The sequence below is a fragment of the Tenrec ecaudatus genome, chromosome 7, assembly GCF_050624435.1.
Source record: "Tenrec ecaudatus isolate mTenEca1 chromosome 7, mTenEca1.hap1, whole genome shotgun sequence".
Lineage (NCBI taxonomy): Eukaryota > Metazoa > Chordata > Mammalia > Afrosoricida > Tenrecidae > Tenrec > Tenrec ecaudatus.
The window spans coordinates 18513939-18533213 of NC_134536.1; the positions used below are offsets into that span (position 1 = coordinate 18513939).

A 19275-nucleotide genomic window follows, 5' to 3' on the forward strand; every position below is an offset into this window, starting at 1 on the left:
GTATGAACTGTGAAAAGAATTGTATCAGCCCCAATAAATTGTTAAAATAAAAAAATTTATAAAAAAAAAAGAAAATAAAATAAGCAGCAATTAAACCAAAAGATGTCCTTCTGGGTGGGTAGGGGGAATGTGTGTCATTAAAAACCAAGGCTCCGTAACATCAGGTCTGTTAATATATCATCCGGCGAACGTAAAGGCGAACAGCACTCAGAGCCGCTGACAGTGCAATCTCTTGGGCTCATCCACTTGGCAACATCGATCAAAAGTGAAACCACACCCATCCTTGGAGTGGGAGTGTCTACTTTGGTAGGTTTAGTCATTCACACCCAGAAAAGCAGGCGGATGTACAATAGAGCTGTAATTACAAACCACCAAGTGCCCAATTTATCAGTTAACATGTAAATTGTGTTTATTCATATAACAAGAGCACTGCCCAGCCATTAAAAAGGATTAGGTGATCATATAGTACCAAACAGCAACCAAACTCACTGCCAGTTGATTCGGATACCATTCAGTTAACACAAACCAAACAATGGGTGTTGCAATGCCTCTCATTTATGTTTCTAGTAAGGCCCTGGATACAAAATACAAATGTAAAAGGTTTAATGTGTCCAGCTACTGACTGAAAGGATTTGGAGGGTAGCCCAGGCGGCAAGGCCACCCAAAGGCACTTGGAAGAAAGGCCCGGTGACGGTCTACTTGTAGAAGATCAGCCATTAGAAACCCTAGGGAGCACCACACTACTCTAGTGTCACATGAGGCCTCAAGTTGGAGCGGATTCGGCAGCACCTGGTGGTGAAGGGATGCGCAATGTCTCCAAAAGGACACACATGCACTGGCCACACTGGCTGCCTCTGGAAGGGCAGCCAAACGAGACTTCCTTTTCATCAGTGGAACTACTAAAAAGTTACAAATATTTTTAATAAAAAGTAATCTATAGTCTATTGGTACTACATTCTCTATTAAAGAGAAATATTCAATGAAAGGGGGCAATGATGTGCTTTCTATCCAGTATTCAAAATTACAGTTACACTTTCTTGGGGTTTGTTGGGGGTGGTGCTTAATAGTGTTATGTGGTCCAAAGTTACTCTATAATCAAGATTAAATTTTATGATCTGGTCAAACGTCCAAAAATGTTAAGCACTTCATTTAAATTTTTGATATGTGCACAATGCAAAACGAAATCCTGTAGATTGCTCCTTTACATATTTTTCTATTTTAAAATTAAAGAAACTGCCGTGGGAACAGCTGAGAACACAGATGGATCTGCTCTCATCTGGAGAGCAAGAGTTGAGACTACACTTACACTGCTGAGTATCACTGGGAGTCTTGGTTAAGTGCTTAACTACCAGCTGAAAGGTTGGCGGTTTAACCCATCCAGAGTCACCTTGCAGACAAGCCTGGAGATATACTTTTTACAGAGTATCTGGGCTACGCACACATGGGGAAGCCACCATGAGTCTGAACTCACTGGAAGGCCATTAACAACAGTAACAAATCAATATTCAGTGAAAAACATACTAGAGAAAGCAAACAGAGAGCAAACAGACGTCCTAAAATATATACGTGTACACACACTTTTATGTAATATTCAAAAATCAGAGTTCTTTAAAATGACTACCAAAAATCCATCAAGAACATATATATTCCATAGTTTAGCCATTCTTAAACAGATCAGGTGGCTGGCTACCAACCCCTTTCTAAAATGCGACATTAAATTTACACTACACAGAACACTTCCGTATTCCGGTATTTCCTCAGCATATGTCCTTGCTGTGAAACACTGTCAGTGTTGCAGAGAAAACATGGCATGTGCTAAATGTTCCATTTCATTCTCACTTTAAGTCTGTGAGGCTGTTCCCCCAACTCTGTCTATACATTAAAAAAAAATTTTGGTGGTTGTTTTTAAAAAACATCATTTTATTAGGGGAATCGTACAATTCTTATCACAATCCCAACATACATCCATTGTGTCAAGCACATATGTATATTTGTTGCCATCATCATTCTCAAAACATCTGCCTTCTACTTGAGCCCTTAATATCTGCTGCTCATTTCCCTCCTCCCTCCCCTTCCCCAGCTCTGTCTATACTTGCAGGATGCCTTTCTTTCCTACTTGATTGCTAGGGTTCTGCATGCACACAGGCCATCTCTAATGAGGCCTGCTCTAGGTTCAGTGAGGTTGATAATACACTCAACGGCCACCACTTGTCTGCCAGTTTCTTGCACTGCGGCACCTTATATGTTGTTGTGATGCTGAAAGCTATGTTACCAGTATTTTAAATACTCAGAGGGTCACCCAAAGGTGACCAAGTTTCAGTAGAGCTTCCAGACTAAGAGTACACAGAAGGAATAGACTATCCACCTCGGAGGCAGTAGCCAAGGAACCTTTGTCAACAGTAGCAGGAAATGATCATATGTAGGCCAAATGATGGAACAGGATTGGTCACGGAAAAATTTAGGAATATCAGCAAAATATTGTCGGATCTAGTGCCAGAAGATGAGCCCCTGAGGTTGGAAGGCACTCAACATGGGAGTGGGGAAGAGCTGTGCCTGCTCAAATGGAAGCGGCCATCCTGATGGGGGTGGAGTACAGCTTTCAGGACCTTCCTTGGCTGATGAGGCATGACTCAAATTGAGAAGAAACAGCTACAAACATCCACTAACAAATAGGAACATGGACTGTCCTTAAGTATGACTCCAGAAAACAGGAAATTGTAAAAAATGATGTGGAATGAATAAAGATCAGTATCCCAGGCATTAGTGAGCTGAAATAGAGTGGTATTGGACATTTTGAATGAGACAATCACTGGGTTACTGTGCTGGGACTGGCAAATTCAAGAGGAATGGCATTCCATTAATTAATCTCTCTCTCTCTCTCTCTCTCTCTCTCACACACACACACACAAAATCTTTAAAGTACAAAATCATCTGTGATAGGATAATATCTACATGCATACAAAGAAGTCCAGTTCACACAACTATCATCCAAATGTATGTGCCAATCACTAAGGCACGCGTTAAAGAAATGCAAGAATTCTTACTTCTTCTTCTTCAGTATGCAATGGATCAAACATGTAATCAAGATGCATTAAAATTTTATGGCCCCTGGAAAGCTAAAACTGGGAACAAAGAGGAAACACAGTAGCTGGAAAATATGGTCTTGGTGATAGAAATGAAGGTGGAAATTGCATGACAGAATTTTGTAATATTAACTACTTCTTTGTTGCAAGTACCGTTTTAAAACAAACAACATTAACAGTGACTATACACGTGGACCTCCCTAGACAGAACACACAGGAATCAAATTGACTACCTCTGTGGGAAGAGATGATGGAAAAGCTCACTATTAGTAGTCAAAATGAGACAAGGAGCCAACTAAAGCTCATAAGTAAGTTCAGGTTGAAGCTAAAGAAAATGAAAATAAGCCCAGACTCAAAATATGACCTTGTGAATGCCCTACTTGAATTCTGAGATTAGCTCACGGGCAGACTCGACTCACTGAACACTAATGATGTGTTTCATTGACTATGCAAAGACATTCAACTGTATGGACCATAAAAACGATGGGTAGCCTTGAGAAGAATGGGACTAGGCTTCTTCAACTATGTATTTAGGAGGTTGGCACAAACATTTGTATAACTGATACATGTGGATCCAATGACGAGGAACATTATAAAATGCAATTTGCTTTTGGCTAGGCCAGTCTGTGAGAAACCTCGGTTTATTGTCCAGGAGGTACCTACCAAACAAAGCAAGTGGTGGGGCGGAGATAACCCCCAGAGACCCAACCTCTAAAGTAAAACTAATAATTGGTCTTCCACCGCCCCCTATACATAACTTAAGATTTACACAACTCACAATCACTCCACAGTTAATGCCCGAGTTTCGCTACTGCAGTTTTCTTAGTCGGTTCTTGAATTTCTACAATGGAACAAAACCTTGGCAAATAGGGATGCCCACTAGCCTGGCTCCTGAACACAAAAAGAGTGAACTGACTGACCCCTTTGAATGTCTGTGACAATTGGGGGAACTGGTTAGCTCCGACAGAGGTACCCTAAACACCAAGCAATACTGGTTGTACATAAGTGCCAGATTAGTGGTGCAGATTACTCAGCCTGATGTTTAAAGGGATCTCCTTGAGGGGAGAGAGAGAGAGAAGAGAGGAGAAGAGAGAACAGAGGAGAGGAGAGGAAGAGAGAGAGAGAGAGAGAGAGAGAGAGAGAGAGAGAGAGAGAGAGAGAGAGAGAGAGAGAGAGAGAGAGAGAGAGAGAGAGATTGATTGATTCAGAAGCCAAACCAAATCCATGGTCATTGAATCCATTTTGATTTAGTGACACTATGGTCTGACCCACAGGGTTCAAAGGTTGTAAAATCTCTGCTGAAGCGGATTGCCACATCTTTCTGCTGTGGAGTGACTAGTGAGTTCAAACCACCAACCATTCAGATAGCAGACCAGCATTTACCTACCATGTCACCAAGGGTCCTTTCTGAAGCAGAGGTATTTAAATAAGGTTACAGAATGAAGCAGGAGCCCTGGTGGTGTAATGGTTACAAGTTTGGCAGAGAACTGCAAGGTGGCATTTAGAAACCACCAGCTGCTCCCTGGGAGAAAGACAGGGCTTTCTCCTCCCAGACAGAGTGACAGTCTCAGAAACCCACAGGGACTGTCCTATCTTGTCCTGTAGGGTCACTATGAGCCAGCACATTGTCTCATCTTTGCCCCTCTTACAGCTGACTCTCAGTTTCACTGAGCCCCATTAGCTGTTAACAAAGACCAATACATTTCATGCTATCACAGAGGAACAGGTTGAAGTATGAAACTAAAATTCACTTTCCCAGTGTATCTGAATTCTTCCTCAGTTTACAGACAAGGGAAGCAGATGGTCTTTTAAAAATTCTAGTATATGAGGGGGCTTTCAAAACAGTTCATGGGAAAATTCCATTAACCTTTTAAGTCTATTTTTCTATGAAGTCTTTGAAGCCTCCTGATCTAGGCCAACCCACAGCTCAATTCTGGTTTCTCTATAAATTAGCAGAGATGAGATACTTCTTTCTGTAAACCTTAAGATCTTAAGAATTGGATAAGATCCTAGGAAATTATCTTGTAAAAATATTTAATTTATGAGGGTAGAAAAGGCCATCTTATCTGTTGGACTTCCTCTCCCACCCATCTATCCTATTTTAGCTCTTAAAACTAATCCCTGATCACAAACAAAATTCCTCACATAACTAATGGTAGCTTCAAAGTGGAGACTTATCTGTTGTATCCTGCATACTTAAAAAGCGCACAATGAAATATCACTAAATCTCTGTTGTAATGGATTTCTAACTAAAGATCAGACTGCATCTAGCCCTTAAAGACACCTACATAAAGTGAAAGAGCCCTGTTGGCACTACATGGTAGGTACCGGATTGCAAACCGAAAGGTCGGCAGTCCAAACTCACTTGCCACTCTTCGAAGGAAAGATGAGACTGTCTGTTCCTCTAAAGGTTTACGGCCTCGGAAAGCCTAGGTGGGGTTCCTATGAGGTGGAATCCACTTGACAGCAGTTGGTTTGGAAGTGGTATCGGGAGGGATGGAAAATGCCGAAACTCTTCACTGAGATGGGACTGACCCAGCAGCCCCAACATGGGACTCAAACAGCAGGAACCATGAAGATGGAGCAGGAGTGGGCAGCGAGCAGCTTCATCCTGCTTTACATGAGACTGTGAGAACCAGAGACAGTTCCAGGGCAATGATCAAGGCCCTACACTAAAGTGCTTCCTTGACCCTCTCAGCGACCCTCTGCTCTTACTGCTTTGCTCAGACACTTGTTTCGAAAATGTAAATCGGTTACAATGCAACTGACATATTAGGAAAGGATTTGAGCAAGAAGTGAATTTTGCTGTGACTTCACCTGTGAGAGATACTAGGTGAACGCTGAAATTCATACCCAGTTGAAACAAGCTGCTCACGAATACACAAAACAGAACAAGCACACACCTCAACACACATAGCAGCTACCTCAGCTCATCTTGTCTGTTGGCCACCAGCCAACATCCATCCTCAGCTTGAGTTTGTTTCACTTCAGATTTTAGATATCACTTCACTCAAAGGCTGTAACCCTTTCTATGTTCACCTGCACAAACCAACCTCAGGTCTTCTTCAAAGGAATGCAGTACTTATTGTACTAGTTCTTAACCATTTAACATGTAAAACTGGGCTACCCTTTTTCTGAAGGCTCCTATTGTTTTTGAATACTCAGTGATGAAATGTTGGAGGGGTGCACCTGACCGGGTTTCTCTCCTTAAGCCCACAGGGTTTCATCATAACGCTGAGGAGTGTGGCCAAGTCTGTGGAACACGGATGCCAAACTTTCACTGAACTGACCGTACTTCAAAACCACTGTGATTTCAACAATCGTTAAAACTAATGCTCTAACACCAATCATAATTTGTGTTTCAGACTATTTGCAGTAAGTTATTTTTAAATAACATTATCATCAAAGAAAGGACTGGTATGCAATTAGAACAGGTAGATGATTTTATAATTTTAAAAATTAAAGTTAAACTAAGTTTTAACAAATAAATAAAGTTAAAAAACTTTTGAAACCTTTTGGTCTTAATGAAAATTTCAAAGTTAAACCTATAAAGCAAAAAGAAAATGGTATTTACTTCACTATTTTAAATAGCTTTTACATTCACAAATTAGGTATCAAGAAATGCATCATACCAGTTATATAATGCCTTAATATATTTCACATTTGATAACTTTCAAAACATTTTATAGGTCATTAAATATAAACAATTTAAAAATAATCTTTACAGTAAATGATCACTTGTCTTAGAGCATGATGCTGTAACCCTACAAGGCAAAAACCAAAACAAACTCATTGCCATCGAGTCAAGGCTGACTCAGGACGACCCGATAAGCACAAGGTAGAACTGCCCCTGTGGGTTTCCAGACGATAATTCTTCATGGGCTTACAAAGCTCCGTCTTTCTCCTGTAGAGCAGTGGCTGATGGCTTTGAACTACTACCCTTGTGGTTAGCAGCCCAACTTGTAACCACTACTGCACCACAGCTCCTCTTAAGGTAAAGCAAACTTAAAAACAAACAAACAAAAACTATAATATTATTTTCTTTTAAATAAGTGTGTATAAATTATAACTACATATAAGAATCTAAAATCCAAATGCTACCCCCTAAGGTAAAAACAAGTATGAAAGATAATAATCTTATAAGTGTTAGTGAAAATAGTTCTGAGTAATCATTTAATATGATACAAGTGATTTGTACACATGCCAGAAGCATACCATCTCGGTCATCCAAATGCAACTTACTTTTATTATGTTCAGATTCACTGTTATTTTAAAAGCTTAATGGGAACACAAATTATGCTATAAGAAAATGGATTTCCCAACTTTGAAAGTTTATAGTAATTTGCTTTCTAAAGAAAAACGGTAAGCATAAAGATCCATGCTTATCTCTTAGAGAAAGAGAAAATGCCCCAATTTTCTCTCATAATGCATTCATTGCCTCTAGCCCATGACTGCTTACCATTTCTTATGGTTCAAGGCTTACTACTTTAAGTTCTTGAAAGGAATGTGCACGTCAGCCACACTTGGCAATTTATGTACTGCCATTTTGTAGTGAGTGCTACCATTTTCTGAAGATTAAGAAAGTGCAATAAATCTAAGTGTTTAGACTTCATCAAAACATATAATTGGCTATCTTGTGGGAGTCAGAGCTAACTGGACAACAAACAACAACAGTAAAAAGAAGGACTTGTATTTTCCAATTCCTACCTCATCCTTTTTCCCCCCTAATATTTTTCTTTTTAAAAATCATTTTATTGGAGGCTCATACAACTCTTATCACAATCCATGCATATATCAATTGTATAAAGCATATTTGTACATTTGTTACCCTTATCATTCTCAAAACATAAGCTCTCCACATAAGCCCCTGGCATCAGCTCATTTTCCCCACTCCCCCGAGGCTTTATGAACCCTTGATAATTTATAATTATTTTGTCATATCTTACACTGTCCGACATCTCCTTTCACCCACTTTTCTGCTGCCTGTCCCCCAGGGAGGTTATATATAGATCCTTGTAATAGGTTCCCCCTTTCCCTCTCACACTCCGGGTATCGCCACTCTTACCACTGGTCCTGAAGGAATCATCCATCCTGGATTCCTTGTGTTTCCAGTTCCTATCTGTACCAGTGTACATCCTCTGGTCTAGCCAGACTTGTAAGGTAGAGTTGGAATCATGATAGTGGGTGGGGAGGAAGCATTTAGGAACTAAAGTTGTATGTTTCATCTTTGCTACACTGCACCCTGACTGGCTCGTCTTCTCCCCTTGACCCTTCTGTAAGGGGATGTCCAGTGGCCTACAAATGGGCTTTGGGTCTCCACTCCGCACTGCTTCCCTCATTCACTATTTTTTGTTCTGATGATGCCTGCTACCTGATCCCTTTAACACCTCGTGATCATACAGGCTACTGGTGTGCTTCTTCCATGTGGGCTTTGTTGCTTTTGAGCTAGATGGCCACTTGTTTACCTTCAAGCTTTTAAGACCCTAAACGTTGTTTTATTTCTTTTTTGATAGCTGGGCACCATCAGCTTTCTTCACCACATTTGCTTATTCACCCGCTTTGTCTTCAGTGGTCGTGTTGGGGAGGTGAGCATCATAGAATGCCAATTTAATAGAGAAGAAAGTATTCTTGTATTGAGGGAGTACTTGAGTGGAGACCCAATATCCTTCTGCTACCTTAATACTAAACCTATAAATATATCTATTTCCCCATCCTCATATATAAATATATGTGCATGCCTTTAATTAGACCTCTATAAATGCCCTTTGTCTCCCAGTTCTTTCCTCTATTTCCTTCGACTTTCCTCTTGTCCCCCTATCATGCTCAGTCTTCATTTGGGTTTCAGTAATTCCTCTTGGTTACATTACCCTTGATCACGCCCTACCAGGCCTCCTATACCCTCCTCACCACCAATTTGGATCATTTGTTGTTCCCTTGTCCCTGGGTTTGTTAACACCACTACCTTTCCCCTCACCTCCCCCTCTCCCATGTCCCCCTGGAACTGTCGGTCTCGTTTTCTCCTCCAGATTGTTCATCTAGCCTATCTTATTTAGACAAACCTGTAGAGATAACAACATGCACAAAAACAACACAGAGCAAAATCACACAAGAAAATAAAACAACAACAAGCTAATGACAATATGAAACAAAAACCCACAACACAATAACAACAAAAAAGAAAAGCTTGTATAGTTCAAGGACTCTTTGCAGGCCTTTAGGAGTGTTTTTCGGTCGAGTCAGATGGGGTGCCAAGCCCTGGCCCCAAAGTCTATTTTTGGTATTCCCTCATCCTTATTTTCTAACACATTAAGGTGTTAACATGGAGGGGGTGGGGGGAGTTACTTTCAGCACTCTTTTCACTTAATTTTGATTAATCCATTCTGTGTATAAATATCTTTAAGAGAAAACAGGAGCCAAGTAATATATTCAGTTCCCATTTATGGGTAAAAGAGAAAGGAAAAGACGACGAAAGTGCTTCAAAGAACGTTTTCATCTACATCAGTTATAAAGATTTATAATTAACCAACACACTCAACAAAGTATAAAAATAATTTGGATAATCCATGAATTTAAAATGGCATCTTGATATAGGAGTTGAGAAAACGTTGCGAGAAGAGTCACCAACTACTCTCCAGGTAGTTTCAATTTCTCACTGTTTTTTTGTTCATCTTATAGCTCTGCCCACCTTCTCTCTAACGTCAAGTTCCTCAGCTGACGATCCTCCACAGTGGATGGCCACCTGTGGTAACGTGTGTGCTTGTTGCCATTGGGGTGTGCCATGCACTGCTGTTTAGGGCTGCCGAGTCAGTTCTGATTCATAGTGATCCTATGCAAAAGAGAAGGACAGACTGCCCGGTCCTGTGCCAGCCTCCTCATTGTTATGCTTGAACACACTGCTATGGCCACTGTGCCATCACCTTGAGGGCCTTCTATTCGACAAGCATGCTGTCTTTTCCAGGGATGTGTCTCACCTGATAACACGTCCAAAGTATGTGAGATGAACTCACCACCTTTGCCTCTAAGGACATTCTGAATGGCTGTACTTCTGCCATCAGAGGTTTATTTGTTCTTTTGCTAGTCCACGGAATAGTCAATATTCTCCATCAGCACAACTCAAATACGTCAATTTTCTTGGGTCTTCTTTATTCACTGTCTAGTTTTCACGTGGACGCGGGGTGACTGAAAACACCACAGCTTGGAGTCAAGCGCATCTTAGTGATTTCTCGACTGATGCTTTTGTGGACACTGACTTTGGATCCAAGCACAGTGAAATCCTTGACACCTTCAACCTGTTGTCTGCTTATCATGATGTTGCTTATGAGGATTTTTGCTTTATATGTTGAGCCGTAATCCATCCTGAAGAATTTAGTCTTTGTTCCTCATCAGTAACTGCTTAAAGACCAGCAAAGTTGTGTCATCTACATGTTTTCTTCACATAACCAGCTTCTCTGATCCAATTACTCAGCACAAGTACTGGCAAAGGATACAATCCCGAAACACACTTTTGCATTTAAACACAAGCAGCCCCTTGTTGTGTTTAAACAACTGCCTCCTGGTCTATGTACAAGTTTTTCAAGCTATTCATTCTTCAAATTGTTACCCACAATTCATTATGATGTGCACAGTCAAATGCCTTTGCACAGTCAATAAAACACAAGCTACTATCTTCCTGGTAGCCTCTGCTTTCAAGATCCCACTGACATCCCAATCCTTTGTTCTACATTCTCCTGTGAATCCAGTGGATTTCTGGCAGTACTAGTGCAGTCATTTTTGAATTATCTTTAGCAAAATTTTCTTTGCCTGATATTAATGATATTGTTCAATAATTTTGATATAGTATAATTGGGTACTATTTATTGTACTCTTAAACCCCTTAATGGCTATCAGCAATTTAAAAATTATCTGCATTCATTTGATTGGTTTTAGCATATTACTAAATGTTTTCCTGCTACTATGTTTTGTTTACTCAATAAACATGTGTTGATTGCCTACTACTTGCCATACACTATTACAGATGCTGAAATATTAATATGCCCAAGAAGCTTACATTTTAGTAGGAGATGCCAAACATGGTGACATATACACGTAACTGAATTGTGCCACAGAAGGCATGTTTGCGGCAAAGGGGAAAGGAAGGAACAATCGATTCTGAGGGAAAGGGAAAACTTATGGTGAGGATTCATTGAAGACAGTGACAAACTATTCTAAGAAGATAAGAATGTGTTCACTAAGTGGGTAGGCTAGAGAAGCAGGTATTCACTGCCTGGGCAAAGACTTCAAAGAATAAAATGGCGGCGTACAAATGGGAGCCCACAGTAGCTGGTCAATGCTGAAGCGCAGGAAGAGAGATGGGCAGGGAGGAGAAGAGTGATGAGGAGTGGGGTGAGTAAGGAAGGGCCTGCCAGGCGAGATCCTATACCCACATGCTACAGCTACAAGTCAGCAAAACCAGCAGACCATTTCCCTCTGTGGTCCAGGTCTCTGCCAGGCAAGTGTCCGTTCATCAACATTATTCCTGAATGATAGCGGGGATCAGATATTCATTATATTCATTATGAAGTCTAGACTAGGTAAGGCTAGCCCTGTTACAATTTCCATACTGGCTACAACAGAAGAGTGGCTTGCTAATAGGAGTCTCATTTACTATTAATTACCCATAGTGCTGTGTTACTGAAGGCCCAGATGAATGAGAGCTATAAGGTTTCTAATCTTAAGCAGTAAGAAAACTAAAAATGTATTTAAAGAGGGAGACTGGAAATGATGACTAGCTTGGTTATCAGCTGGCTTGGTGTGGGCACTTAGCGGCTAATTTTTTCCAACTTCTTTTATATTCTGTTACACCTACATTGCTACGAGAAAAATCAGGGTGTCATACGAGTTTAAACTACTTATAGCAGTTTGACTTACAATAAGCCAGACAAGGAAGAGGCAATTAAATCTCAGAAAAAAAGAAAACCTATCAAATGAGAGAAAGAAATGCACAAAAAAGCAAGCTTAAGCTCATCTGTTGTGATGAACAAAAAAGATCTTTTTTTTAATTCCTAGTTTTTTCTTTATCTTAAAATACAAACTGCCTTTTCTTGCTTTTTAAAAAAGACATCATTGCTAAAGAAAACATTCAATTTCAGAATGGAGGACTTTCCATAGAATTGCTACTATTTCTTCCTTCAATATTTGGAATAAGTAACCTCTGAAGCCATCTGGGCCTCGAGTTGTCTGTATGGAATGATATATAACCAAAAATTTCATTTCAATCATTGATATAGGCTATGGATTTATTTTCAGATGAACTTTGCTCAATTATATCTTTCAAGGAATTTGTTAATTTTCTCAAAGTTGGATGTATTCCTTTGAAGAGGATCTTAGTAACACAAACAAGAGACACAATACCTGGACCATAACCCCCAAGTCATGGTTATTATTTAGAATAGAGAGAAAATTTGGCTGAGAAATCCAGTCATGCACATTATATAAATGAAACAATGGCCAAAAACGGTTCCATGACATTCTACCACATCTCAGAGATGGGCACTCATGGTTTCAACAAGACACATTCTGTACCATTTTGACCTGTACTCATGCTGCCATGGGGTTGTGAAGCATGGCATGTGTGCTAATCTTAAGGTTGGTAGTTCAAGCTTACCCAGGGATGTTAGGGAAAAGACCTGGAAATTTACTTCTATAAAAATTGTACCCACGAAAATCCTACAGAGTATGTCCACTCTGGAACATGGGATATCCATAGGTTAGAAGTGACAGGAAGGCAGCGAGCTTGGCTCCTACTGGCCCAAACAAAAAAGCGGGACATTGAGTCCACGTTGAGCTATGACTGAAGAAAGCAGCCACAGCAAGCCCATTTCTGCTCAAACCTGTGGGGTCACCAGGAGTCAAAACTGCCTCGATGTGGCTTTGTATTCATTTGTGTAGGCTACTACAGAGCCAAGAGAGAGGAGCACCGAATATGCAGGACGTGAGGACAGGCTGGTGAAACTTCACAGGGATGCCCGTGGTGCTTGAGCTCAGCTGCTGAAGATGAAAAAGTAAAGTCTGGAGGTCGCGGACAAGTGTTTCTATGGTGGAGAAAAGCCAGGCCATAAAGGACACAAAGATTTCTTAAGAATGACAGACACAGTGCAGCAGGGAAGTGACAGATGATAAAGTTGCACATGCGGACATTTTCCAGTGCAGCAGCTAAGTGTACAGATCCCAGAGCAGGTTCCGAGGGACACACGTGGGAAGATTCTGCTGAGCTGGGGCTTTCTTCCTCAGTGTCTCAATGACGCGATCTCAGTTTTGGATTGCACCCTCCCTTCTAGCTGCCTTCCACATGATGCCCACGACGTACCAGGCATTTAAATCTGCAGTGATACGTAAAACAGTCTCTGCTGAAGAAACAGATTATAATCGAGTAGAAATGGAGGATTCCGATTTAAATTAGACTTCCTTAGGATGTGTAACTATGACCTTCTACTCCACCCCCATGCCCTCACCTCAGATGAAGCTGGAAGGACAACCGTCATACTAACTTTCACCTGAAGGACTCATACTGACATATTGAGAACTATTTTACAGTTCCAGCCACATCTGTAAGTCAATGTTCTGAACCCGCCATTCTCAACGACTGCCATCAGTTGTGATGTGGGTTGGGTGTATTTTGCCACTACGAATACACCAGCAGAGGGCTACCCGCCTATATCAACACAGAGTAATTCAAGCACCCCATTTAAAGACCAGCACCCGTGGTCACAGAGCATCCACTGAGGGTCCCTCTCTGAGGGCGCACTACAAAACTCACCCCGTGTCCGTGCCAAAGGACTACGTAAGTTCTCATAGAGCAACGTGAAGAGAATGACCAGAGTCTTTCTTTAGAGTAGAACAGCTATCCAAATGGAAAGACCGAACAAACACCACAGCCTGGGAAAAACTAAGCAAAACAAGCTGCACACTCCATGAAGAGCATGCAAACCCTGGTGTAGAGTCGCAGCACAGTGTATTTAGAGATGCGCTCAGAAGGACATTTCTGAAAGCGTCCACACTTGTTGCCTACTTGGGGTGGGGGCAGAGCAGAGGCGCATGTAAATGGAGAGTGGTCAAAGGAGAGTTAGCTATCTCTGTTATGTTTTCATTTTTTTGGATATGACTCGAAATGGATATGATTGGATATGGTTCTACTTGAATAATTAAAGCATAAACCATTGAAAGGTAATTTAGGCAGAAGTTAGGTTTTCCTTATAAAATTGTTCCTGTATATTTCTTTATTACTATTACTTGCATCCTGATATGTGGATAGGAAATTACAATTACTTGACTACAGATAAACGTTCAAATAACTCAAAGTCCAACTTACCTACTTCAAACAGGAATTAAGGGACAGTTCACAGCTGCAGTAATAATTATTAGAATACTTAAAAAGTTGTGATTTTTAGTTACATTTTAAATTTCCCATAAGTATGCATATAACCCTGTATCAAAAACAAAAAGAACCAGTTCACTTTCTTACCCCTAAGCTAACTCAGGGTGAATCCCTAAGTAAACGGTACGTATCCGCCAATAAAGCAGTTTGTTTAAAAGAGACAAGAAGCAAGTGTATTATTACTAACTTTGGTTTAAGAGTCCCTCTAAGCACAGTGTCCTTATAGAGACTTATGCTATCCAAAGGTATGCCAGCCAGGACATACTAAATTCTCAGGTTTGGCACTTGCCAGGTGCTAGCTCCTGTGCTAAATGCTTAACATGCAATGTTCCCACTGCTTCTCACAGCATTCCCATAAGCCAAAACCCCACTGCCAAGCCACTGTGACCCGATGTACAGCAGAATGAAACACTGCCCAGCCCGTGCCATTCTCACAATTGTGAGAATGGTGTCCCCCACCATCCCCCCAGTTCATCTGGTAGTCCATAGTACTTTCAACGCTCTTTACCAACCACATAATTAAATCCATTACTTCTTCATTGGTCTTCCTTAATTATTGTCCAACTTTCATGTGTATATGAGACAACTGAAAATGCCATGGCTTGGGCCACGCACACCTTAGTCCTCACAGTGATAGACCTGCTCTTCACACTTTAAAGAAGTCTTGTACAGCAGATCTGGTGCCATGAGAATTAGCTGCGAATCCAGGCAAAAATGACAACTTTAATTCTGCCTTGTCTATCATGACATTGACTATTGGTCGGCTGTGAGGACTTTGGTTTTGTGTATACTGAGTTGTAATCCATACTGAAGAGTGCTTCAAGTCCTCCTTGCTCAGCAAGTGGTGCCATCTGCATATTGAAGGTTGTTGTTAATCCTTCCTCCAATCAGTGCCTCATTCTTCACAGACCAGCTTCTTGGCTTATTTGCTCAGTGGCAATGCTTTTCCTAAGGCTTTCAGTGGCTAATTCCTCCGAAGTGGATAGCCTATTCCGTCTTTGTAGTCTGTTCTGTCTGGAAGCTCTGCTGAAACCTGTTCGGCTGCTGCTCTCTGAAATACTGGTGGCATAGCTTCCAGCATCCAGCCACCACAGCAAGACAAACTGACAAGCAGCGGCTTGAACTCATAGTGACCCCCCACAGGGTTTCCGAGGCAGTGAGTCTTTTCAGCTGACAACCTCACCTGTCTTGCACCATACTCCTAGACCAAGGGCTGCATGAGAAACGCTTTACTCAGTTCCTGACAGAGAACTATAAACATTGTGTTTATTAGGTATTATCACTGCCCTATTCCCACTCTCAATTCAATCTCACTCTGTCATAGTGACTTTTTCAGAGAACTCACTGACTTCCCTGTGCCAATGGAACAATCTTCTATGCATTCCCATTTTCCATAAAATTAAGCTTAAACCCCTTCACTTGACACTCAGAAGCATGTAGTCCATCTCCCATCCTATCCCTCTGCATTCTACTCTCAAGGCACGCTGGTCTGCTTGCAATTCTTAAATCACCTACTTTCATTCCTATAACTCAGAAATACTGCTTCAATTGCAATTCTCCCCACCCTTGCTTGAAGACTCAAGAAATACATCTTCTCCACCAAGTTGCCTCTGCGGAACTCTCAGGTCCAGTGTTTGCTCAGCTAGGTGGACACCTGTCTTCCATGTTATTTGCCCAACCTTTAACTGAAAGCCAGGTTTCCATCATTTCTGCATCTCTACTGTGGCTAGCACAATGTTTTGCATTTAGCTTACACTAAATAATGTAGGAAAATATTACCTTTACTAATAGTGCCACTGGAAACAATAAGATTTGAAATCAATATGCAATTCATCTTTAATTTACATTTACTTCATCTAAGTGTGTAATGATTCTATAGAAACCGCACTCGCAGTTCCCCTTGCCAGCCTAACTCAACACTCAACAAGAAAGAATCCTTCCACACTAAACTATGCGGGAAGGAAATTAACCCTGGAGAAGGGACTAGAAGGAAGTAGGTACACACTAAAATAATAGAAGCATCTGTTAAATTCACAAATGAGGTTTAAAATCCCTCTCCTTAATCTTGGATAATTTCTAATTTACCTAAATGGAACTTTTAAATTGAAAGACAGGTATGATTACGTGCTCATCTAGTACATAGTTACATACATACATACATACATACATACATATAAAGTTTTAAAGTCCTTAAGAGCTAGGTGACCTCCGCCCTCTGAACAGTCATGAGAACTTTGCTTTTCCTTAAGATCTAAGACATTGGAAGCTCTGGTTTTAGTTTTTGCTGGAACATTCCAGGGCAATTCTAACTCTGTAAGACTTTCTTGTCTGACTTGTTTGGAACAGTAAGTATCAAATGAACAGTAGTAAGCAGCTATATACTAAACTTAAATGTTAGGACGTGGCTAAATTCAGGTAAAAATACTGCGGTTATGTGACAGTGTCAGTAGTCTACTAACAGTTAAGGACCCTGAGGAAGGATAACTAACTTCCATCATCCAATTTTCTACAGCTCTTGAAGAGTTCTGTCATTCTACTAACTTTTCAGTGAAGACTAGAGTATTTTTTAATACCATTTTCAGGGCTTAATTCAGCAGCAATTTCAATGTATTTTCCTTCAATTGTTCTACATTAGTTTGCTATTTCTGGCAAACAAGTTAAAATAGAAATATTCAGGCAAAAAATATGTTAAATTCAACACCAGCTGCATATTACCTAGATGTTAGGGTTGTTGTTATATTATAAAGCAAGATGACGAGAGATTTGAGAATGAAGTTGGGGTTGTGAATTTCACAGGGAGGTAGGTACATACACTAAGCTTGACTGATGCCATGGACTTTAGCATACCTGGAAATAGAAAAATTCAAATTGTAGCTGTTCTCGGTTGGCCCACTGCCATTTCTGTAGCTTACAAATTTTTAATTAAGTAACTGCTGTGAGCTCATCTCTACTGGATACTTCTTTTCCAGGGCAGGTCCAGGGACTGGGTCTGGAGCCTTGAAAGCAGAAGAGAAACTAGAGTAAACTAGAGGTAGGCAGAACGTTCAAGAAACTTGACTAGATAGCATTATGAGATATAACAGCAGGGCGGTTGTCCCAAGTCTCGCATCAAAAATTTGGGAGTGGGGAAAGGGTCTCTCTCCCATTATTAGATGTTTTGATTCCCATTAGTTACTCAGTCATTCTCTTACTCAACCAAACTATACCCTAGACTCCACTTCTAGAGATTGAAACAGTAAGTTTTATGAAGTTTTAATGGCTATTAGCCTCAACTATCCAATATGGAAACAAAGTAACTCTAGCAACAACTATAAAATAACTCTTTACAGAAAAACATCAGACTCCACCTTCCTTAGTAAACTTGTACTCGCCTGCTCCGGTTTCCCTCTTGCCCTTTCATTTCCAGCCCTCTCCTGTGTCCCCTCATTCCTACATTCAGTACCCAGAGAGGGGTCTCTGAAGAAATGCTTTAAAAGACATCAAGTGGTGAATTGAATTTCAAGTTCCAATTTTTAAAAAATTCTTGGTAATTCTGAAAAAGGGAGGCAGAGAACACTCATAAGTTGTGGTTCTTAACCACACTGGAAATTCTTTTTTCCATGACTAAAATAGAGTCAATGATTTAAAAAAAAAAAAAAAGGTTGGTATTACACACACACACATACACACACACACACACAACTCTTTAAAAAATAATAGGACCTAGACCTGAACATCATGTGCTTTTACAAGTTCTAAGAAAAACTTTTTTTTCCTTACAAAAAAAAACCCCCAACAAACAAATAAAAACCTGAGAGAATGATCCATACTATCGAATGAGGGAAGGTAACAAGAAATTAGAATAAGACAAAACAAACAAACAAAACCAAAAAAATGTAATAGAAGTGTTCTTAGGGGAAAATCTTATTTCCACTATTTGTGATAAGAGGAGAGATCCCTGAGAGAGACAGACAAGGGTTCAAATCCAATGTCAGCATATCCTGGATGGACACTCCACAGACGTTCCCAGCTATGAAACAGGATTTCACTATTCATCCACCATTACCTGAATTAGCTTGTGCATAGATAGCACTGAGCAGCCTGGCACACAGTAGGTATCTGCATTTCCTTTAATACTAACAAATGAAACCTACTGCGCTTTTATACACATGCAGGTGTACTTAAGCTGAGGCTGATTCTCTTCTTTTTTTAACTTCCTCCCATCATTAATAAAGTTATTATTAACTGGGAGTTGATAAATATATCATTCAAGAGTTCAATCACATCAAGCAGTATTGTACAATTGCCACCACAATCCGATACTGATTTTCACATAAGCAAAAGCCAACAGTTAGGTCACGAGCTAATTGCATTAAGAGATGTAATAAATTGATCAACATTGGTTTATTTCTCTAAAATCTTAAAAAAAACAACTTGTCATTTTGATTTGGGCAAAAGTTTCCTCAACATTTGATTTTATAAGCACGAAAGGCTTGTAAAGAGAGTGCTCAATTATGAGAGTGGAAGAGATAAAAATATAATCAACTTACATTTAAAGTATAAGAAAATTAGTGGTGAGCAAAATACGGAATTCTTTCCCCTCAACCCAAGTACAAAATGCTGTAATACAGCTGTTGTTAAAAAGTTACAAACTTGGACGCCAGGGCTTTATTAAAAACATAAGAGCAATCAATACAAGATATAATTTGGTCTTGAAGTCAGAAATATCTTTGAAGCAATAATTTTCCTTCTACTGATTTCTCATGGTTTCCACACAAGATTATTTACCAAATATGGCTA

General features: G+C 40.2%; 1 protein-coding gene across 4 annotated transcripts in view; it reads right to left on the bottom strand.

The window, feature by feature from the left end:
* TAB2 (TGF-beta activated kinase 1 (MAP3K7) binding protein 2) overlaps nt 1-19275 on the bottom strand; it is an 84849-nt gene that overhangs the window by 37147 nt on the left and 28427 nt on the right. Inside the window, exon 2 of one of the 4 annotated variants that reach the window (XM_075554404.1) lies at nt 17344-17492. The exons of the other annotated variants lie outside the window; for them this stretch is intronic. The gene's annotated coding sequence lies outside the window, so the exon portion shown is untranslated. The remainder of the gene's footprint in view (nt 1-17343; nt 17493-19275) is intronic. 4 annotated transcript variants of the gene reach the window in all.